A 25758-nucleotide genomic window follows, 5' to 3' on the forward strand; every position below is an offset into this window, starting at 1 on the left:
ATGAACTAACAAGCAATCAGAGCCAATGGCTTGGATTGAATGATTGAATGGGTGCTTTCCTGTAGGCTCTTCATGGTCGTATGTCGGGTCAGATGGAGAGGGACCTCCGTGTGGATCTGGGCTTCAGGGGTATGCCGATGACAGAGGAACAGCGCCGGCAGTTCAGCCCTGGCCCTCGAACTACCATGTTCCGTATCCCAGAATTCAAATGGTCACCCATGCATCAACGCCTTCTCACTGACCTGTTGTTTGCCCTGGAAAGTGATGTACACATGTGGAGGAGGTAAGAGAGTTTTTGGCCTTCAGAAATGACCAGCTAAGACATTTTCCTGGATGAACGTCTTGTGTTGTCCTAAAACAACTTTTCTGAAATCCCTAACCCTACTCCTTGCCCTGTCTGTAAAATCTGATTGGTTGATCCAAGACTAACAACAAGGATGTTATTTAAAGTCTAGTTCTCTGTAACCTCTTTTGTGTTATTTGACAGTAAAACTCTGAAAAGATTAACGTTATATGCTTTTGCATGGTCTTGCTTCACTACTGTCTTCTTTTGTTCTTTTTCTCTCAGTCACTCTACAAAATCGGTCATGGACTTCGTAAACAGTAACGAGAACATTATATTTGTCCACAACACCATCCACCTCATTTCTCAGATGGTTGATAACATCATTATAGCGTGCGGCGGGATCCTTCCCCTGCTCTCTGCTGCCACCTCCCCATCTGTAAGTGGCACCTGAGCGGCCCCTAGTGGTTATTCACATCAGTACAACATCCTTGAATTATAAAACTACTTTTTAGTGGCTGATTTTTCTTGTTTGTTTGGAAGGGCTGTAATTGAATTTAGAAGAAAAAAAAAGTTGTTTCTATTCCCTGAATATCACTGAATGTTGTATTGTCGCAGAATGGTTGCTGAAACAATACATGTCTCATCTTATACTGAGTTCAAGAGTAAGAGTGCTAACACCAGATCAGATATTTTTACCTACACATAGAAACATCCTTGAGTGCTGCTGATGTCAAATGTCATCCTTTCAGCTTTTACCCTGAGATATTGAATATGAACACAATCCCTAATTTTGCTGCTTTTTTGTCCTGTTTTCTTTGGCATTTTTTCCTGCAATCTAACCCTTTTATTTCGGGCAAACATTCTTAGAGCTTTTTCTGAAATGTTCTCTGACTCAGCATTTTTTTTGTTCCTTTGTATTCTTTTGTTGTCTGTATTGCCTCTAATTCCTTTTTTCCCTTCCCTCTAATTCTCTCTCTGTCTCTTTGTCTCTTTTTTGTATCTTTTGCATGTACAGAGTTCTAAGGTTAGTTCAAACCCTGTAAGTTCCAATTTATTTATTCTTCTCTAACATTTGCAGTCTTGTTTATTTTTTTATGTTACATTTTAATATCACTAATACCACAGTTCAGAATGTATGATCCATTTCAGATCATTTCCATCTTTTCTGTCTTTTTCAGCCTCAGACTATGTCTGCATTCATTCGATTTAATCATAAAAGATTTATGAAATATGTAATGCACTCAAGGTTAGGGTTAGCACTCAGTAATTCATGTTTATGTTAAGCTGATCAATATTCCAGTCATCTTGGGCTGGGTATAGAGGTATTATAACTGCAGCATCATGCATAAGTTTTCAGGTTCATATAAAAATATTATATTTGCAGTCAGCCACGATTCATTTACAGTCTACATAAAAGTGTCCAGTAAGTATTATCTGACTGATCCTATGATTTCAAAATGCTGCCTTCCCATGTAAATAGTGATTGATAATGATTTTAAATATATTTTCAGAAGTACTATTTTTTTCTTCATGTGTAGAACTCTTTTAATTAGTAAAACAAACTGAGTGCACCTTTAAATGTGAGATTATGGATGTATTAAAATGCAAACTTATTAGCATTATTCTTTTATATGATCAGTTAAAGTGGTCATATCTGATAAAGCATCTTATCAGACCTTCTTCATCATAATCATCTGTTATTCACTGAAAACCTTCAAACAGATACAGATACTGATATTAAATTGCATTAAATAAATTAGCACACACCATGGTGCTGTGATGAGCACCCCCCCCCCCCCCAGTTATATTTGTGCATTTATAAGGCTCTTTATTAAATGTCAACTTCATTTGTTCCCCTCTGTGTTGGTTATAAAGACACAAGGAGATTCTTGCTTACAGAAAGGGACAAAAAGCAATGAAGTTAATAGCCTGCCAGGAAGCTCTGGCACAGGTGCAGAGGTGGGTCCGAGCTATAGCTCCTGTACATACCCACAGTGCACCACTGCCTGACCTCTTATCCGCCACTATTTTGTCTCCTAGCAACAAGCATGTTCCCAGTTTGCAACATCAATTTTTTTATTTTCTGTACTCAGCTGTGGGTTTTAAGATAGCAGTTCATATCTCCATCACCCTGTATTTTTCACAAGAGGCTTTTTATAGAATTTAAAGCATATTTGCCTCTGCTTGAAAGGCTCCACGACTTTTTAAAATCACAGTGGGTATGTTCTTGTCAACTTTTTGCCTTACAGAAACTTTTTTCCTTTGTAATACACAATTTAATTATGTTGAACTCTTGATATTGATGTTGCAAAATGGCGATGTGTTCCCTGACCACTGCAAAGATTAAGCGCACACAGCACTACCTGTTCACACTCAAATGGGTGTCACACTGGTTTGAACTTCCTTCTAGTGGTGTGAGGTTTTCCAAGCACCTTCCTCCCCAACTAAATGTTTTCGAGAGGCATGTTTCATGTGAAGTTGGCCTGGCATTATTGATTTGCTGCTATCACACATTTGTTTGTTTGTCAGCACCTTGTCAGCAGTATAATACTCTGTAGGTGTGAGCATTACTCTGTGTTTTAGTTTGTGTGTGTGTGTTTTGCTTTTCGAAACTTTTCTAAACTTCTGGACTTCGGTTATGTGTATGTGTGTGTGTCCCAGACGGAGCTTGAGAATGTGGAGGCGACCCAGGGCATGTCGTCAGAAACGGCAGTCACATTTCTGAGCCGGCTGATGGCCATGGTGGATGTGCTCGTGTTCGCCAGTTCTCTCAATTTCAGCGAGATTGAGGCTGAAAAGAACATGTCGTCTGGGGGACTAATGCGCCAGTGTCTACGATTAGGTATGTGTGATGTATTTTACCCATGTAACTATTTCAAATATTGAATTTTTTTTATATACTGTATGCCTTGACTGTATAAAGTAGTTTCAGTGTAAGGTTTTTGTACCTTAAGGGTGAAGTACTGAATATATATATATATATATATATATATATATATATATATATATATATATATATATATATATATATATTTTTTTTTTTTTTTTTTTTTTTTTTGCAACAAAATAGAATGAATGCTGCCTACAAAAAGTAGTTTAAAAGAATTTGATATATGAGGCCATCAAACAAACAGACCTGCATTGTTTACACTGATAGAAGGGTTCACTTATTTTTTCTCTCATTAAGATGGGATAGGAAAAAGTATTTAGACATTAATAAAGAACACCACTTCACCTTTACAGTGGTTTCAAACCATAAGGCAAAAAAGCCGTGATGTGCATCTCAGTATGTACATTACCGTTCAAAAGTTTTTTTGTTTTTTTTTTTATGCAGCAATGATGCATTCAATTTAGGAAAGACCTTTACATGGTTACAAAAAAAAATTCAAATAATTGTTATTCTTTTGATTTTTTTTCTATTCTTAAAAGAATCATAAAAAAATGTATCATGGTTTCCAGAAACATTTTTAGTAGTACAACTGTTTTCACCAAATCAGCGTATTAAAATGATTTCTGAGGGATCATGTGACACTGAAAACAGGTGTAATGGCTGCTGAAAATTCAGCTTTGCCATCACAGGAATAACTTTTAAAATCATATATATATATATATATATATATATATATATATATATATATATATATATATATATATATATATATATATATATATATATATATATATATTTAAAAGGTTATTTTAAATAATTTAAAAAATTATAATAATTGTTCACAATATTGCTGTTTTTACTATATTTTGATCAAATAAATGCAGCTTTGGTGAGCAGAAGAGACGTCTTTCAAAAACATTTTAAAAACCATACTGACCCAAAATGTTTGAACGGTAGTGTAGTTATGTGCCTGTGTGTTGTGCTGTGAATATCAAGGCAGACGTTCTAGTAAAACTCTTTGTCTCCTTTCAGTGTGTTGTGTAGCAGTGAGGAACTGTCTGGAATGCAGGCAGCGGCAGAGAGACAGAGGCAGCAAAACCTCACTGCCAATCAGCAAGACCCAGGAGAACCTACAGACTGCAGCGTCCGCCAGCAAGGTTAGACACCCACACACCTGCACAAATACAAGAGAACAAACACATCTGCGCATGCAAAATGCATCTATACACAAACACATACTAAGGAGTTTCTGAAAACACATCAAATGCACATGCACAAAAAGCAATGCATTTTTGCTATAAAACTTCTTGTATGCATATATGTACATAATAAAACCTGTGTGTGTGTGTGTGTGTGTGTGTGTGTGTGTGTGTGTGTGTGTGTGTGTGTGTGTGTGTGCGTGCGTGTGTATGATTCTCTCATCCTCTCTGCCACAGACCGTCATACAGAATGTCCCGCGTAACCTTTCTCCCATCAAAGACCCAGACAGACTGCTGCAGGACGTGGACATCAATCGTCTCCGAGCTGTCGTTTTCAGAGACGTGGTGAGACACTCACTTACCTGAGCTGAAACAAAACATGTATGTTAACATGAACAGTATGATTGTTAACCATACTGCGTGTTCAATAGGATGACAGTAAACAGGCTCAGTTCCTGGCTCTGGCTGTGGTCTACTTTATCTCTGTCCTTATGGTGTCTAAATATCGGGACATTCTGGAGCCCCAACGGGAGATCGGCAGGTCCAGCAGCCTATCGGGGAGAAGCATCCGACAAGAGATTAATTCACCCACCAGCACAGGTGAACATAGCATCTGCAGTGTCATTGTGAGACTTTGATTGCACTCAGTAGACGTGTATCTTTAGTCATTTAACACTTAAACACCAACAAATGCTAATAAGTGTTTAAACACAATCAGACATCTTCCACTCAGACATTTGTTAACTGTCTCTGATTATCTCTGCTACTGTATATAGTCATCCAATTACTCCCCAGAGGGAGGATTTCATCAGTTTAAGTGTGCAAGGCATTATTGCAAAGCTTTATCCGAGTGCAATATTAAATTAATACTCGGGTGGAAAAGAACTTCTTGGCATAGGCTGCACAGGAAACATCTCTGAAATGCTTCTGAATCTCTGCTCTTATCTCTGAAACTCATTCTCACCAAGGTTTCATCTATTTGTTAAATAAAGTTAAAATAGTAATATTGTGGAATTATTCCTTTGATGACAAAGCTGAATTTTTTAAGCATCATTACTCAAGTCTTCAGTCTCACATGATCTTTCAGAAATCATTCTAATATGCTGATCTGGTGGTCAAGAAACATTTAATATAAATGTGAAAAACAGTTTTTGCTGCTCAATATTTTGTAGAAAACGCAATATACTAACTTTTAAGAAATTAAAATAAAAAAAAATAATACTTTTATTCAGCAAGGACTTATAAATACATTTATAATGTTACAAAACATTTCACATAAATGCTGTTCTTTGAACTTTCTATTCATCAAAGAATCCTGAAAAAAAAAACACAGTTTCCACAAAAATATTAAGCAGCAAAAACATTGATAATAATAATAATAATAAATAATAATATTAATAATTGAACACCAACAATAACTGATAATAACAAATCAGCATGTAAGAAAGATTTCTAAGGGATCATGCAACACTGAAGACTGGAGTAATGGCTGCTGAAAATTTTACTTATTGAAATATATCAGATAAATCAGAAAACAGTTATTTTAAGGTGTAATAATATTTTACAATATTACTGGTTTTACTGTATTTCTGGTCAAATAAATGCAGGCTTGGTGAGCATAAGAAACTTCTTTTAAAAACATTAAAAAGTCTTCCTTCAAACTTTTGACCCCTATTGTATGTGTGTGCAAATTGCAGAAAACCCATCCTCCTTCACAGATGGTGTACGTGGAGAACGACAGGCCGCCAACCCTCTGGACGATCTTCCCCTGGAGGGCTCACTGCCTCACACTGACTCCGGCATCGGGGAGGAGCAAGTCACCAGTGCTTTCAATGGCTCTGAACTGGGCGCAGACTCCAGCGGATTGAGTGGGAAACTCTGGAGGCCCGGATGCCATGAGCGAGTTGTTGTGCACACTTTCATCAGAGGTGAGGAAGTCCCGCGAGTCCCTGCTGGAGTCGCCTCCTGGCGTGGAGGTTCTGAAACCGGCCGCATCAATCTCCAGCATCAGCCAGGCCAACAAGGGAATCAATGTGAAGGAAATCCTGAAGAGTTTAGTGGCAGCACCAATGGAGGGGGGGGAGGCAGGGCCTGAACCCCGGCCGTACCACCCTGACCCTGCCCTGAAGAGAGAAGCTGCTGCTATGCTGCCCATGCAGTTCCACTTCATTGACAGGTGGGCAGCTCTAGGGTGAAGTGTCTAGCACATCAAAATAAGCCAAGATACATTATGCTTTCTGTCATGTATATGTGCTGTTCTGTTTCAGACCAACCTTATTAACAGACAATATTATTCAAATAATCATTCAAATAATTAAAAGTATTAAACCCCAAGATCCATATCAAGGTTAAATATATGATATAATAATTTATAATATTATATAATTTAATATTTTATACTTAAAATATAGACATAATTTTACTTAGGTTAACATTTAATAATGTAAACCTTTTAGTACAGACCCACAATGCACTGAGGTTAATAAACAATGATATGCATTTCATTGTAATTAATAAAAAAAATCTATAAAATCTAATCGAATATAATTTAATTCTACATATAATTTTTAATTAATTATATAAAGTTAAGTTGAGCAAAATGAAATATCTAATGCTGCATGCCTTTTGGAATAGCTTTTGCTTCAGGTGTGCGCTTTTGGTGTCTTAAAATGCTTTAAAATGCTAAAATTACATTTTGGAACAGAATGACTGAACCAATAAATCATTCATGAATCAATGCGATTACACTTACATGTGGTACGTCAAGACTTTTTGAGAACAATTGGAAATTAAAGAACACCTTAATGTACGCATACGCAAGCACAAGGCCTTCCTTTTGTTTTAAATGCAGTCCATTTTTCTGTGTCTAGCTCCTCATTACTGCACAGGCGTCTGCAAAAATGCCACTAGCTCTGTGCAATAGTGTGCTCAGGGCTCAAGAGACTGACTGGCTTAGCGTGTAGGATCCACTGATACTCTACAATACAAACTAAAGCCTCTCTGAACATCAATCCTCTTTGTTCTTCCCAATTAAGAAAACCTGATGAATAAATTATACATAAGATTATGCTGTTAATCATTCACAGGCTTCTTGAGTGTTAATAATTCAGTAGGACAGGTGAATATTTTATGTGCTCAAACAGAAACTGGTCTTTTAAATTGTAATCATTTTTCACAATAATTCTACTGTATTTTTACTGTATTTATTTTAAAAAATGCAGTCTTGGTCAGCATAAAACACTTCTTTCAAAAAAGTGTATTTACATATAATTTATTGTTAATATTAAGATTTCAAATATATATATTTAATTTAATATTTTTTATTAAAAGGCTTTGTTTAGTTTGAATTAATTAAAGTATTTTGATATGAAGATGTGTATAGGGATTAATTATTGAATAAATTCAATATGTTTGTTTGTTTGTGTGTGTGTGTGTGTGTGTGTGTGTGTGTGTGTGTGTGTGTGTGTGTGTGTGTGTGTGTACATTCACAGGAGTGTGGTGGTGCCTGTTAAGAAGCCCCCTCCAGGAAGCCTGGCTGTGAACACAGTAGGAACTCCCACCACCAGTGGTGTGCCCTCTTCAGGAAGTACCCCCAATATCTTTGCTGCTGCCACGGCAACACCTAAAAGCATGATCAACACAACAGGCGAGTCGTCCTGAATATATCCATCATCTTACCATCCCATGAGCATATGCAGTTTGTTGGTCTATACACTATGTGCATTTGATTGGTGCATATCACTTTAATTTGGATGGAAAAAGCTTGTTTTTTTTTTTTTTCTATTTGGGGTTGTCATTGGCTTTCATAAGTTTAGACTCTTTTCTAGTCATTAGTAACCGTTTTAGACATTTAAGCATGCTTTGGTAGCACTATAAACAGTTCCTTGTCAACATTCATTGTGCTTAATCTGTTCTAATGTGTCTCATCCATTATATCTCACAGGTGCCACTGACTCTGCCTCTTCCTCATCCTCTTCTTCATCAAGTTTGTGGAATGGTGCCACAAGTAAAAACCTCCCAGCGGTGCAAACCGTTGCACCAATGCCTGAAGACACAGTGGAAAACATGAGGTACACACACCACACATCTTTTAATCCTCCACCCCGTGCTTTTCCTCACTTTATCCAGTTATTCACATGCTTAAAACCTTAAATCATCCATTCTCACTTCCGGTGCTCATCCTCTTTTTTTTTTTGTCAGTCTTTCTTCATTTGATTCCCATAATCCATTAGTTTCTCCACTTACATACATCTGTCTCCTTTCTACACTTCCCGATCTGTATATCTTTGTAACCACAGCACGCACCACAGCCACAGATTCCCTCAGAAACACATACTGAGGTCTCTGTGCATTTTTAAAGATGCACTTTGAGGTACTGATAGTCTGAAGTGTATTTCCTGCAAAACATGGGTACATCTGTTCTAATTTGAATGCAACAGAATTGATTTTCTTCATTTTTGTCTCTTTGCATGTACGACACGGAAGCTTTGGGGCTCAATCATCCTTTGATTTGGCACAGATCAACACACAGGGATTACGTCACACTTTAGACTAAGAGCTGCAGTGAATGCCTGTACAGTCATTACTGTCTGTTTGTGCCCATTTGTATTGCAGTGCCTTTTGTGAAGTGGACCCAGTGTCCACTGCGAACCAGGCTGACGCCTCCTGAACTCAAATCCTTTAGTTCGCTGACAGGATTCCAAACAGCCCCCAGAGAGTGCAGGACAGTTTCTTAGGCAAGGAAGCTTGAACTGGCCCCCCTTACCCACTGCTACCAGCTTAACATTCTTTTCCCTTCTTTCTCTGTGTCTTTCTATTTTCATTCTCTCTTTTTCTGCCTCTTTTTCCCGTCTTTCCTGGTGGCTGTGAGTTTTCAAGCTGGCCAGCTACACCACCACTGCTGCTTTGATTTTGTAACGGTTCTGCTACATTTGATTCTGTCTCTATGTATATAGTCCAAACCAGGCATGATGCGATAAATGTCATTTTTTTGTCATTTCTTTCTTCACTTTATTTAATTTTTTTGTTTCTGTTTTAGTTTTAGTCATTTTGGTGCTGCAACTTAAACTTATTTCAATTAGTTGCCAAGGCAATATTTCTATTTCTATTTTTTTTTAAGATTGTAATCTAATTATTTTATTATGTGTATTTTATTATTTGTTTTTGTTTTTTATTTTATTTTTTTTTTATTTTTATTTTTTGTGTTATTCATTTTGCCAGTCGCTGGTTTCTATTTCCATTGCATTATTCTGGGAAGCCCTGCCCGCTTTGAAATCTCATTGGTCCACTTCTTTGTATTTTTATGCTGCCTTCACATCATATTCATTTACTGTAATTACAAGATGACAAGAAGAGATTTTACTTTTGAGCCATTCACAGCCACAGACTAAATATGACTAAGGTTGACCTATATAAACTGAACTAAAGAAAGAGCGCCGCAAAATAATGTCTGTAATAAAATGGCATATCAAGCACCTTAACTGATGAAGCTGTTGTCTTTGTTTTTAAATGACATGACAATTTCAAAACAAAGAAAGGAAAGATTTTTTACTAGCTACCTACTTAGTATGCAAATGTGATGTGAATGCAACATAGAGATCAAAATATGCTATGTTTGGCTGTGATTTCCAGTATTTCTTTGCATCAGACCTGGTTAGGATTTAGTATCAGTGACATTAGCTAGTGCTTTGTAACTGAAATTCTGCAAAATGCCTAACAAACACATTGATAGTCCACAAAAAGCATGCACCTTCCTAATCAACAGTTACATTTACCAAGAACTTGACAGAATCAACCCTGCTAGCTTACCGTTTCATTAGAGACATTGTCATTCTTCAATGTCAAGTCATTTCTTGTTTGCACCACATTGGATGTCCTCAGACGGTTGTATCACTGATTTCTTTTCCTCATGAAACCTTTCACACTTGCCCTTGTTTGGTGTCATTTGCATCCCTGGCGCTGAAGTTGTAGTCTTAGTGCAGGTTAACTCAGCTTGTAGCTAAGCGCAGTGGCACTTAAGGGTGATGTGTGCAATATAACAGGGTGATCGTTAAGCATTTGCTCTCTCTGCCTCCCTGTGGTTGAATTACTGTAGGTTGGCTTTAACCCAGCAGTAATGCCATAGACTTTGTCACGTACTAACCAGCTGGAATTGAAAGCAAAGTGTAATTTTTGAAACAGGTCCTCTGTACTTTGGAACTAACTGGAATATTTCTGTCTATGTCTGTCTTTCATTTTCCACCCGTAGTATCACAACTAAATTGGAGCGTGCCTTAGAGAAAGTGGCCCCCTTGCTGAGGGAGATCTTTGTGGATTTCGCCCCCTTCCTTTCGCGGACTCTGCTGGGCAGTCATGGGCAGGAGTTGCTCATAGAAGGTACAGGTGCTGTATAGTGCTCCTTTTCCTCTCTACCTGGTGTCTCTGTGGAGTCCCTCACTGTCTGCTGTGTGTGTGTCCACTGGCTGCCTCATACACACACAACTGTGCGAGTACATGGACCCAGAGCAGGTATGAGAATAACAGAACTGCTTAGGATGAAAGGATGTTTAAAAAATTTAGATGTACTACACCTGAAGGAACTGATGGATTAATTGCAAGCTAAACATTAAGGAAGTGATTTATGGGGACGCCAAAGGATGTCAAAAAAAAAAACTGCTCAACAATAAGGATTTTCCTCCCTTTTTAGGCCTAGTCATATATATACCTAGCTGATATATTTTCATTGGCCCTCACAACACAGACAAATTCATTTTTGTAATAAAAATCTGCATAAATAATTGAAATGTCATAGAGATAAGTGTAGTGGTGTACATGTTCTAATTATTTTTAATAAATAATTCTAATTATTTTCACTGTCCTCACAACAAAAACAAATGCCTTTTTGAATTAAAATATGTATAAAGTAATGAAATTAAATTTCTAGTTAAATTAAATTAATTTGATTAAAAATACATTATCAGACAAAATATATTTTATGAAACTTTTTCTTTACCAGAAAGAAAATAAAAACTGTATAAAACAAATAATTTGCAGCAATAGCTGGGTATGGCAAGTGGACAGTTCCATCAAATGACCCAAAACTTGCTCACACTGGGCCAGATCTAGAGGAATCACTTTTGCTTCTTGTTCCACCACTGTCTTTTGTCTCCTTATATTTCCTTCCTCTTTCTCCACCCTCTTTATTGAATCCTCTCCCTCCCATCCCTGTTGTCCTGTCAGGCTTTAATGTCTGTGCTCTCACCTTGTCTTGACCTCCGCATAGTTTAATGTTTGTCTGTTTTTGTTGTTTAATTAAAGCAGAACTGTGTGTACATTAAAAATAGATCAGATCTATCACTTTAAAGTTTTGAGCCAGTTACGTTAGGTAATTTTATGTAACACGCATGTACAGTGGGGTCCAAAAGTCTTACACTGAATATATGGGATTTCAAATGCGATATAAACTTGGAAAATACACGTTAAGGAAAAGTTCATATTTAAGATTCTGAATCTGAACATTTTCACTATTGTTGTCAGTCTTTTGGAACCCACTGAGATTTATTTTCATTTCTCAGACATGCGCATGCTAAAATCTGTTTTTTCTGTCAATGTACTGCTACAGGCTTGGTTTGCATGAAGTCCAGCACATCGGTTGTGGAGCTTGTGATGCTCTTTTGCTCACAGGTGAGATTTCTTCCTTTTATTCTCTAATAATTTATTTTGAATAATTCATTTTGACTTCATTTTGTCATTCACCAAGTTTCAGTATTTTCTATCAACGCACAACTTACATTTCAGGTTTCATAAACCCCAAATAAACTGCAATGAAACAGCTTTTAAACAGCTTAAAATCTTGGAAAAGGTCACAGTGCTGCAATGTGGCAACATTTCTTCAATATTTTTCAGCCTCTTTGTGCTTGACCTAAACAGGATCCAATTTCAGACCCACCCTACTTTACGCCAAGGCCAGTGTGGGTATCAGAAAGTATCACTGGATACTTCGGAACTAGACACGCTTTAGCTTACATTTATATTCATGCATATGGCAGACGCTTTTATCCAAAGCAAAATACATTCACATTTTATCAGTTCATGCATTCCATTGGAATCAAACCCAAGACCTTTGGTAGCACCATGCTCAACTGTTTGAGCTGCAGTAATGCTGCTTTAGCTTCCAGTAACGCCTCTAAACTTCACATTCAGAAAGTATTCCTGTTGTTTTTCACAGTCTTTTTTGTAGAATTGATTAATCAACATTGTCTTAAATCATTTAGTGTTTAAAGGTGAAGAATTTTTACTTACCTATAAGACGCTCATTGAAAATCCTGTGCTCCTATGCTTTGCCATCAGTCCTCATGAGGAGAAATGTACTTTTCTCACCACTAATCAAACATTTCAAAGCAGAATTATCATACATTTGGATCTGGGTGTCAGTATCTTATACTGGGAACCCCACTAAACCTCTTTGAACTCTTCTGAATGATTAAGATTTCAGACTACCCCCGCATCTCAGCAGGCTTCCTCTGCCTTCAGAGTTGGAGTGAAGATTAGGAGCTTGGGGGTGTAGCAGTGGCCCATCCAGTGTTTGATGCCCTCTCATCTTCCTTTCCCCTCCCTCCTCTATTTCCCATCATCGCTCCATCAGCACATATAGTATTACTGAAGCTCCAGGCCCTCCATTAGTGGCTCAGGGGACGAAACCGTACCCTAAATATTGATTGGCAGGAAGCAGAAGGTAATGGGAGCTGCCTGTGATGTGTCCTTCTAGAAGCATCTGCAGTGGATGCTAAGTGCATTCTCTCCCTCTCTTTCTCAAAAATCACTCTCGGTTATGTGGCAAAGAGCCAATCAGAAAAGATCATCAGTGCATCTCTTCAGCAACCATATCAGGCGCCTTTTTACCCATCCACACTAAAAATAGACAGAAAAAATGTATTTATTATCAGAACAATATGCATGCAACAAAAACATTTTAGCATTTTACACTTCACAAATTCATCATTTCACTAATGCATTTATCTTCGGCACATTAAAATGTTTAAATTATGGCATTTATTAAGGTCCATAACGGTTGTTTTGTGTGCTTTCAGGAGTGGCAGAATTCCATACAAAAGAATGCAGGACTTGCATTCATCGAACTTATTAATGAGGGAAGGTACGTTGCATTCTCATTAAAGTTCCTTCTCGGCTGGCATTAAGTAAAATTTTTCAAAGTGATATTTCATACCAAATACAATGTACAGTTCCTGTTTTTTTTTTGTGAGATCTGGTGCAATATATTGAAAGGAGGTTGCTCATTATGCAAAATTAAGTAGTAATTTCAAGTTAATGCTGCTAAAATGCAGACTGTTCTCTTTACATATTTCACTGTGTTTTTGTTTCAGGCTTCTGTGTCATGCCATGAAGGATCACATTGTCCGTGTCGCCAATGAGGCTGAGTTCATCCTCAACAGGCAGAGAGCAGAAGATGTCCACAAACATGCTGAGTTTGAGGTTGGTCAGTCTGTGTGGATCATTGTCATGTGTTCACGGTTTAATTGTTTATCATACATAAGGAATGATGTCAAGATCATTTGCTCTTTCTTTTCATAGTCAAACTGTGCCCAGTACGCTGCAGACAGGAGAGAAGAGGAAAAGATGTGTGATCATCTCATCAGTGCCGCCAAACACAGAGATCACGTGACGGCAAAACAGCTGATGAAACAGAAGATCCTCAACATTTTGACCAATAAGCATGGAGCATGGGGAACCATGTCACAGAGGTTACAATCTCACAGTTTATACTCAACCTTTGCTACTGGAATTCTGTTGCTAGTTTCCTGGCCATTCATCGCCTCTTCATTCTCTCTTTCCACCTCAGTCAGCTGCATGATTATTGGCGTTTGGACTACTGGGAGGATGACTTGCGCAGGAGGCGGAGATTCGTACGCAATGCCTATGGCTCCACCCACTTGGATGTTGCTCTCAAATCTCTAGAAGAATATGGTCAGCCACAGGAAACACATCCATACCACCTCAGTCTGATTTACAGTGCACAAATATGTCTCAGAGACATATTATATTAAAGTGATGTGTGTCCATACATAATACATATGCAAATACACATTATTTTTATCAGGAAACCTAAATAATAAAAATACGGTTTGGTTTTTGCATGGACTATTTAGAGTAATTATTGTAAATATCTATATTTTTTTGTATGGGCAGGCTCTGAGGAAGAAGAGGGCATGAAGTCAAAGAAATCGTTCCGTAGTCATTCGGTGGTCAATCAGAACCCTGAGACGGACCTGATGCTGGAAGGAGATGATGATGCCATCAGTCTGCTGCAGGAGAAAGAGATTGACAAACCTTGCAGGTATTCATCATCTTTACTGCACTCAGTAGGCTATTATTCTCGAGCAGCCTCCTCAGATCCCATTGTACGACTGCCATGGCACTATTAAACAAATTAGTCTTAAATGCCAGCCTGCACCAAGAGTGCCACTCTAGCCGCTCGTGTAGAAAATCATTGGTGTGGTGGTTCTTTGATGTCTTGTTGATGCATGTGCTAATGTATGCAACTGTACTTTATTCCCAGTGGCTTTTCGTCCGAGGGTATTTATCTCAAGAGGCAAGTTGTCCTTCAGTAAACGAGTATGCTAATTAGCGTTTTAGCCCAGAACGAGCTCCAGCCCTTGTGCCTTTTGATACAAATCTCAACTGAATCTGCACAAGAGTGTGATTATGAGCTTAAGTACTACGTCTGATTTTGATATTGAATCTCTAAATCACTAAATTAACTAATTAACGCTTATCAAAGTAGCCACTTAATCATTATCCTAATGAGTCACTGACTGTATTTAACACATTTTGGCTATTTAATAAGTATTTAATTAAACTAATTGGCTTGTTATTTCCTCAGAATTTCGTTTTTTTTATTTAATTTTTTCCAAAATACTTTTCTTAGTCAAAGAGGTCTATGTTTGATCATCTCAGTGTCGTTTGAAATCTGATGCTTTTGATCATTTGTTCATGCTTTGTTTTCAAAAAACCTGAGCTATAAATGCTATGTGACAAATCACTGAGCCTTGGTAAAGTAACATCCTGATAATAACAGCAATCAGCTAATGTCACCACTAAAAATTATCATTTTTAAGGATTGGTAATGGTGAAAGATGCTTTTTAGGACCAGACGAGGTAGATTTTAAATGTATTAAATGTTAGATTTTCAAAAAGATTATTTATTCTCTCCAGTACTGGTCTTGAAATCCCAAGTTCACACAATCACTTGATTTGTTCACTAATCCAGGATTCAGGACTTTTATATGTTACGTTTCTCATTCTGTGGTCATGGTTTCTTTCAGGTCCGGTGGTTTTGAGCACACCGGCCCAGCTCGTTGCTCCTGTGATCGTTGCTAGAGGAACGTTGTCAATCACCACAACAGAGATCTATTTCGAGGTGGACGAGGATGATCCAACTTTCAAAAAGACTGATTCAAAGGTGCTGTATGTGCAACTGATGTCACTCTATGAGTTATAGCCTTGGGGGGAATTACTAAATATCATCCAGTCAGAATTTAGGATCATGCGTTTGCAATGCTATTGTCCCAGAGTTCAAAATGCAGAGAACTACCATTCCTCTGATTGTATTAAATGCTTTGTTTTTGTGTTTGTCAGGTGTTGGCGTATACTGAAGGTCTGCACGGGAAAGGGTTCAGTGAGATCAGAGCAGTCTTTTCCAGACGCTACCTGCTCCAAAACACTGGATTAGAGGTCTTCATGGCCAACAGGAGTAAGATGCCAACACTCCAAACAACAATGTCAAAATGTTGTTTAATTTAAGGTTTTTAATTGCACTATTTTTTATCATCATCTCCACAGCATCCGTCATGTTTAACTTTCCGGATCAGGCCACAGTAAAGAAGGTATTGTACAGTTTACCCCGGGTCGGTGTTGGCACCAGCTATGGCCTCCCTCAGGCAAGGTAAGGTCTTTGGTGTTGGCTTTCTAATATTGAAACTGGTTCAGTCATATGAGATCAGTTTAGGAGTGGTGTTATATGACTAAACATTTAACTGGTTAATTAATACTAAATGTGTCATTAGCCAACGCTAATTGATTGTCTGTTATTTTGCTGTTAACCTCCCATAGACGGATATCTCTGGCAACACCAAGGCAGCTCTTTAAGTCGTCTAATATGACTCAGAGATGGCAGCGGAGGGAGATTTCAAATTTCGAGTACCTCATGTTCCTCAACACAATTGCAGGTAAGATTCTTTTCTGCACAAAAATAACTTTCCTACTTTGCAACTAATAGTTTTATCACTAATCGGATTGTGATATGCAGTATGTAAGTAACATGCTCACACACAACATTGTCTGTTGATATTTGTTTGCAGGTAGGACCTATAATGATCTGAACCAATATCCTGTCTTCCCTTGGGTCCTGACTAACTATGAGTCCGAGGACCTGGATCTTACCTTGCCTGGGAATTTCCGGGATCTCTCAAAGGTATGCAACTCCTGAAAGCCTTTTTCCATAAATGTAATTAATACCTGATTATTTCTGCAGCCATTACTCCAGTCTTCAGTGTCACATGATCCTTCAAAAATCTTTCTGATATGCTGATTTGTTTGCTCAAGAAACATTTATCATCAATGCACGGTTGTGCTGCTTTGTGTTTTTGTGGAAACTGTGATACATTTTTTTTCAGGATTCTTTGAGGAATAGAAAATAAATTAATTCTGAGGAATTCAAAACAACAGCATTTGTTTGAAAGATTTTTTTTTTTACATGTATATGACTTTACTGTTACTTTTAATCAAATTAAAGCATACTTTCTGAATATAATTTAAATATAATAATAATAATACTTAGCTTTCAGAGCCTTGAATCAAAAGTGAGCTATAGTTTAAAAAAATTAATTTGTCCTTTGGTTAGTATAATAACTCAAATTATTTTAAACTCCTTCCTGTTTGTAATGTAGCCAATCGGAGCCCTGAATCCAAAGCGAGCCGTTTTCTATGCCGAACGCTATGAGACATGGGAGGATGACGGAACTCCACCCCATCATTACACATCACTGTACTCCACTGCAGCATCCACTCTCTTCTGGCTTGTCAGGATAGTGAGTCTTCACTGAAGTCCATTTATATTCTATTAGAACTTAAAAATCTCAATCTTAACTCTCTTTTTATGAAAAGCTAATGAAAGTTGTTTTAATCTGATATTGTGTGCCACTTCCTCAATCCCACAGGAACCCTTCACCATGTTTTTCTTGAATTGTAATGACAACAAGTTCGACCATCCCGACCGGACATTTTCTGGCATTGCGCGCTCTTGGCGAAGTTGCCAGAGGGACACATCTGATGTTAGGGTGAGCGAAGTCTTGTGAGGTAAAACAATGCTGTGACTGATTTTATTTCTGTGCTGTGACGTCAGCGTGTTTGTTTGTATGACAGGAGTTGATCCCTGAGTTCTACTACCTCCCTGAAATGTTCGTGAACAGCAGCGGATATGACCTGGGGGTGAGAGAGGACAGGACAGCTGTGTGTGACGTGGAACTACCAGTCTGGGCCAAAAAACCAGAGGACTTTGTTCGCATCAACAGGATGGTGAGGGATGGAAAGATCATTATGTGTGCATCTAAGCACCTTTGTTCGCTCCACATTACTTGCGCAATTTCAGCTGCCATTAGGATTAATACTCCAATTCAGCCAGTGTGTCAAGAATCAAAATAAGACAAGGCCAGTTCCCTGAATGGAGCAGCTCTAGTTTGTAGAGAAAAGAAATAAACTTTGAACCTCACACAGTCTTTACATGGCTAGTAATTTCTTTAGAAGCCCTGATTGGCCCTTGTATTAACCCTGTTGTCCTCTTCCTGTCTCAGGCGCTGGAGAGTGAATTTGTGTCCTGTCAGTTGCACCAGTGGATCGATCTCATCTTTGGCTACAAGCAGAGAGGACCGGAGGCCATTAGGGCTCTCAATGTTTTCCATTACCTGTCTTACGAGGGATCTTTGAACTTGGACACCATCACCGACCCCCAGCTCAGAGAGGTAAGACCCCTCGCCAGAGAGGTCAGTGAGTATTGATTCAAAGGAGGATATTGATCTAGGAACTTGTCCTACTTTTGTGAATCAAGTTAAAGTGTTTTTTGGATGGCTTTCTATTACACATTGTCCAGTATGTGTTTTTTATGATACTGATTTTTTCAGTATATTTATTTATTGGCATCTTTATATGTCTCAATAAAATATGCAGAATGAAATGCAGAAAAATGATTTTTATTTTATTTTAGAAAAACTAAAACAAAATGATGAATTAATATTAATACTGTAGTAATAATCATCTCAAAATGCTTAATGTCAATACTAATCTTAAACGAATTAAATAAATTAATCATAAATAATCTTGATGTGAAACATTTTATTTCATAATATTAAAATGCTTAATGTCAATAATTAAGATCAATTATTATTGTTATTAAGTATTATTGATAAAATACTTAATGTCTTAAAGGGATAGTTCACCTTCAGTTGTGGTCCCCATTGACTTCCATAGTATGAAAAACAATTAAAAAACACTTACACAAAATTAAATTAAAGTAGTATTAATTATTGTAATCATTATTAAAATATATACAATTGATATGAATACATTTTCCTGTGAACACTATGTTTCCTGTTTAACACACAACAGTTGCAGTGCTTTTGTTATTATCAGTAGACTTGATAATAGAACCAATAATAATAAAATCTTATTTGATAGTCTCAATCATTAGTGTTTATTGTCTCCTGTCAATATCTTTCTGTCCTCTGTCCCAAAATGAGTGAACTATGATGCAGTGTTTTCCGCTTGTCTTTCCATGTCTGTAAATGTCTGTCAGATGTGAGGCAGCTCAGGGGTCTGTCAACTAAAAAATGTAACGGCTTGTTTTGTCTCTTTGTCACTCTCTTTAGTCCATGGAGGCTCAGATTCAGTCATTTGGACAGGCTCCATCACAGCTGCTAATAGAGCCTCACCCTCCACGCAGCTCCGCCATGCATCTGGTGAGACTTTATTATATCTCTTTTACTGTCTTTTTCAAGACACCTCTTTTTATTGTGATCTATATTACTTTTTTTTTTATCAGTTATCTATATTAGATCTCTTTTAAATAGATCAATATTTTATTGTTATTTGATTTATTACATATTTTATCACGATTTTTCTTTATTACATTCGTTTTATGTAGCTCAGTATTACACTTTATCCTCACTAGTTGCGATGGACCAAAATTTTGTAATTGTCTATCCTCATAAATGCAAAATGGTGCCACAAAGTGACAAAATGACGTAGGCCGGTAGTACATAAAATTTAGATTTTCGATGTAATAGATGTGATTTATGACATCACGCCTGGTTCGGACACTGATTTACACCTACAGTAGCAAGGCTGTATAGGGTCGGGTGTTACACATATCATCCAACCTCCCCCTCCTGACAGTCCAAACCATCCCAAAAATGACCCTAAACTATATCCTTACCCAGAAATCCTGCCTAACCCTAACCCTAACCCTGTTATTTTTGTATTTTTTGTTTCTAATTCCTTGTCCCTTCCTTTCTCCTTTCACCTCCCTTTTTTTTCCTCTTCGTCCTCCTCTTTCTCTCTTCTGCTCATTAGTGTTTCCTTCCGCAGAGTCCTCTGATGTTCAAGGACCAGATGCAGCAAGATGTAATCATGGTGCTCAAATTCCCCTCCAACTCTCCGGTCACGCACGTGGCGGCCAACACACTGCCTCACCTCAGCATTCTTGCGGTCACAGTCACATGCAGCCGACTGTTCGCCGTTCAACCGCTGGCACACAACACAGTCGGTGAGCACGACCATTTGCAACTTTCTTAGACAACAGTTAAAGAAATCAGAGGTTTTTCAAACCACCTTTTTTTAATGTTTGGTGCAAGTTTATTTACAATGTGTAAGCATTGTTTTAGTTTAGGTCTCAGAGGTGCTCCAGGATATTCATTAGAACAGGCTCATCACCTTCCTATTGAGATGGACTCTCTGATTGGTGAGTTCTTCAAATCATGTGACCATGTAAACTTGTCACGTCACTGGGGGGCAGGCCTGAAATTCCTTCAGTTAAGGGATAGTTCACCCCAAAAATGTCAATTCTGAGGAGAATTTTCACTTTTGTGTGGATTATCCTTTAAAAAAATGGATGAAACTTGTGTCTTCAGACATTCTCACCTGGTCTGTTTCTTTCCCCAGCCAATAACTCTGGCATTAGTAAAGGCAGATCACCAGATTTGGTGGATCAAAGCATTCAGATCAACAACGCACTGCTTTGTGGTGACAAGCTGACAACGCTACATCCTGGCATTGTGGTTTCTGGGACAAGAGTTTCCAGTGTGTTTACTCCACTGAGACAGGTGCTTTGTGTCTTTTGTGATTTTAGGCCATTTATATGCCAGCTTGAACATATAAAACTACAAATAAATGTGAAGTGTATGTTTCTAAAATGCACATGCGCTCATCTGCTCACTCTTCATTCAGGGGAAACTCACTCAGATTGTTTGTTGGGTCACTGGGATGTGGTGACCTGTCTTGCGCGATCGAGTCCTACAATTGGAGGTGATTGCTACATTGTCTCTGGCTCACGAGATGCAACCCTTCTGCTGTGGAACTGGAGCGGACGACACCACATCATTGGAGACAATCCCAACAAACAGTGAGCACATGACCTCCTTGCTGAATAGAAGTATTATTTTCTTAAAAATACATATTTTACTGACCCCAAAACTTTTGAAAAGTAGTGTGAAAGATATTTCACACAGTAGGACATTTATTTAATTTATATTGATATCACACTGAGAGAAAAATGGTCTCTGAAATTCTTTGTGAATATATTAAATTAATTCCTTTATTTATTGCCTGCTTACCTAACTTCATCTCATTCCTAACATATCTTCTTTTTCATTTTTATTTTTGTGTGGTAATGCGTATTATGTAGAAAAAAATGATTGATTGAGATTTGTAGGATTCCAGAAGTCGACCTTTTGTTGTTTTGTAGGTGATTATCCAGCACCTAGAGCGGTTTTCTGACAGGCCATTGACCATGAGGGTGGTGTGTGTGGTCAGTATGTGCTGAACTGGGACTTGTCATCAGTGGGGCCAAAGGTTCAGTCTGAGAGGAAGCAATCTGGAAAATTAGCATATCATAAATTAACTCTTTTCATACTAGTATTGGTTTCCATGAGAGCTGAGCTATAGAATTTATATAGAAATAAAACCATTACAGTTAAGGGAAATTAAAATTATGTTACTGTCTTAAAGATGTTTATTTTAAAAAATAGTGACTTCTTATTATTTTCTTATTTTCTCCCATTTTAAAATTCTTGCTGTGTAATGACAGAATTGAGAGGTTTTTGCTGTTGTCCGTTGTTTTACAGAGGGGCCCATGTTTGGTGCATACCATCACAGGAGATTTACTGCGGGCCCTGGAGGGCCCTGAGAACTGTCTCCAGCCTCGTCTGATCTCTGTGTCCAGTGAGGGTCAATGCATCATCTACTATGAGAGAGGACACTTCTGTAACTTCAGCATTAATGGCAAACTTCTGGCACAGATGGAGATCAATGACTCCACACGTGTAAGAAGATATAGTAGAACAGAATTACACATTAACCCCAAAATAGTCTCTATGTTTATCTTATTTTGTTTTCCCCCAGGCCATACTGTTGAGTCAGCGACGGTCAGAACTTGGTTACAGGAGGTGATAACGGTGTTGTTGAAGTCTGGCAGGCCTGTGATTTTAAGCAGCTGTATATTTACCCTGGCTGTGATGCAGGCATCAGCGGCTATGGACTGATCCCATGACCAGAGGTGAGCACACCTGAGCTCAAAAACCTAAAAATAATAATATAGTAAAATATAATAAAGTTTTGTGTTTATTTAACTAAAATAACGTCATTTAGTACATAATATATACAAGTAGGCAAGGGAGGCTAAGTGTCTCCTTAAAATATTGTAGTACAAATTAAAAACAATACCACTATTACAAAATGATAACATTAAAAAGTCTATAAATCACTCAGTTTTTCCGTAGGGTCGTCTCCTCACCTCCCTGAGGCTCATTGATGATTTTGTTAACAGACCACCAAAAGCCTGCAGTGAGTTTGGTGGGGGGTAATTGAGAATTGAGACATGAATGGGGGAAAGTCACGTGTGAGAGTGAAGGCAATGCCTCCATCGCGATATGATTGGATATGACTGGTTGTGTGTGTGTGTGTGGTGTGTGTGTGTGTGTGTGTGTGTGTGGGTGTGATATATATATATATATATTATATATATCTTATATCAATTCAATGTGTCCTTGATGAATAAGGTATTATATTCTTTAAAAAAAAACTTAGTGAGCCAAACTTTTTAACAGCAGTAACGATATCACCATACATCAGGACATATTTTAATATTTATTTCACTTATATTATATATTAAACTGAAAGAAAAGTGGTCTCTAAAATTACATATATAAATTATATACTTTACATGTAATATATATTATATTATTCCAGTACAGTACATTTATAGGTGATTACTATAGTAAGTCAAGTAAAAACAAATCTATTTATTGTGTTGATATATATCTATATATAGTTCTACGGCATGTAAAAAAAATTTTTTTTAATACACAGTAACATATATATATATATACACACACACACACACACACACACACACACACACACACAGTCATATACATATTACTAGTCATATACCGTGACAATAAGTCATGTACAAAAACAAGTTCATATAGAGGTTATAAGTGCATATATAAGATACTATGGACATTTTCCATAGTTGAATGTATTATTTTTTTTTCTATATATTTGCAGGACTGGTTTGTGATCACTCTGGATGGCATCGGGCAGCATTGTGGCGTTTAACATTGATTTTAATCGTTGGCACTACGAACATCAGAACAGAGTTACTTTAAGACAGAACAAAGAGAGACAGACAACAGGAGTAGAGAGAGAGAGGGACTTGTTTAGGGCCTGCAGTTGAGGCATGTGAGAAAAGTGAAGTTCCTTTCCTGCTTGACAGATGCATGGTGCCCCTCAAAGTTCAGGGTGGGGAGTTTTAAAGGCCTGGGAAGAAATCACAAGACCCATATCGCCAACGTTACTTAGACCCTTAGGGTTGGTCCTTTCACTCCCACACATACTATGATGAGTTTGCCTAATGGTCCTTTTTTGTTGCGAAGATCATCGTATAAGATCGACGGCGGCAGGACTGGATGGACCTGTACGTTGGACAGTTCCCAGCAGAAGAGGCTTAGAGATAAACCACTAACAAAACAGTTTCTGGGGGGAGGGTTGTGGGAGGGAAGGAAGGGGTTCTGGTGTGGGATTAAGAGGTGTCTGTGTGGGATTAGATGCGCGGAACTTAGTCTTTGTAAATACAAACTCCAATGGTTGCAGTTCGTCACTATAGGGGGATAAAAATCATACTTCCCGCTTGCTCTCCATTATGGAAGATCCCATACTCCTTTAATTTATTAATGACTTGCTGGTAAGATATTGTGTAGTTCCAACGAAATAATGATGATGTTGGACAATTATAGATGAAGGCCGTGCGGATTCACAGGGAGGAAGTGAACTGCTCAGACAGGAATCAAGTGCTTCTCTTTCCTCTTTTGTACATTTGGTAATTGTTTTTGTCAAATATGTAAATATTGGTGATGGTGGTTAGGAAAAGCCCAGGCATATGTAAGCGGGCCATAAAAAAAACAAGGAGGAAAAAAGCTACAACAAAAAAATAAAAAGAAACCCTCCTTCACTCACACATTTCATTATTTATGAAAAAAGAAAATTATTAATGTTAAAGTTTTAAAAAATTCAGAACCAACATTGCACCATTAAACATCCCATATTTTTTTTCAGCGTATAAGTAGTTTTTTTTATTTGATTTTTTTGTCTCCTACTACATTTTTAGGCCCATTCTCCATTGTATAAATTTGTGCATTGTGTTTGTTGTATTTAAAGAATTATATATTTAAATCATATGTGATGATTACATTGTACAACCACAGCCACAGTAAGACATATCCTTGTAGCCGAGAGTGACTGCGAAATGCGGTTTAATACGTTGGATTGTTGAGATGTTTGAAATCCACACACACGAATACTGAGATATTTTTTTCTAATCCCCCTCTTTAAAAAGTGTGAGAGAGAAAAGAGTGAGAAGGACATTTTTCAATCAACAACACTGATACTCTGAAATATAGTCGTTTTACTGCAGAGGTGTACATTACTAGTCAGCTGGAAGTTAAGACTGAGTTCAGAAATGAAAAGCATGAATAAATTATGCAAGTAATTTGTTGCTCTGCCTTTTTCATGGCCATTGGATGTTGAATTATACATGAGACAGCAGTGCGCACACAAAGTGCAGGTCTGTCTGTGTAGGTGAGTGGTCAGTACTGTATATTTGATTTGATTTGTACATTTACTAAATAACTTTTGTTCATTTATTTTGCAAGGTGTATCTGATCATGATTGCATATTGTTTTAATTTATTTTATTTTATATCTGCATCATTTGTGGAGAAGGAGAGGGAATAGTTGATGGCATGAAGTAGAGATAATGGATGATTTATTTAGATTCAGATGTTAATTTTTAAATTCAGTCCCCACCTGCTGTTTTCATGCATTTGCTGCAACTTGATGATAAGCCAGAATCTCACTGGTGTCTCTTAAAATGTTTTTAAAAATTCATGCCAATATATAGATCAATAACTGTAAAATAAAATTGTTTCCTTTTTGTCGTATTTACAATAAAAACAAGCCAAACCATCTTTCAAAACATCTTTTTGAGGTACTCGTGTGTTGTTTTTTCTTTCTTTTTTTTTAACTAACTTAATTCTGAATTTAATGAGTTGAGTTAGGTAAGTTATGTTGTCTGATTATGTTTGGTTTTTGTTTCTGCGAGAACAACCGCCTGGATGTGCATTATCCCGCTTTATTACACGGCTACTTGCCACCTAAGTAAATAATTAGACGCGAAATTATATGATTTGAGTTGAAATCTTTGAATGCAAAGCTCTGTGAAGACAGCAGTTGCGAGCAAGCGGCAAATTCAAACTAAATGGACATTTAAGGGAAACGGTGCAGGCAAACCACGTATTACACAACATTTCACCACAAAGTAATTAATGCAATAAAAGAGTTAAGACGAAAGTGTTTTAAACCCTTAACAGTTTGTTAGTTCTCTTATAATCCATTACAGCGTACAAAACAATCGTAGCAAAATGGCAGCAGCTGCATTTGTATGAAACGGAAGCGTGTCCGCGATAACAGGATGACATTATTAAACAATTGTACACCATTTTGAATCAAGTTTTAATATTTTATTAGCTAAACAAACGCAAAGCTTCCACCAAAAACAAA

General features: G+C 37.5%; 1 pseudogene; it reads left to right on the top strand.

The window, feature by feature from the left end:
- LOC109048322 overlaps window positions 1-23378 on the top strand; it is a 106500-nt pseudogene extending 83122 nt beyond the window's left edge.
- The last annotated feature ends 2380 nt before the right edge of the window (window positions 23379-25758 follow it).

Source organism: Cyprinus carpio, unplaced genomic scaffold (assembly GCF_018340385.1).
Source record: "Cyprinus carpio isolate SPL01 unplaced genomic scaffold, ASM1834038v1 S000006658, whole genome shotgun sequence".
NCBI classification, from domain to species: Eukaryota; Metazoa; Chordata; class Actinopteri; order Cypriniformes; family Cyprinidae; genus Cyprinus; species Cyprinus carpio.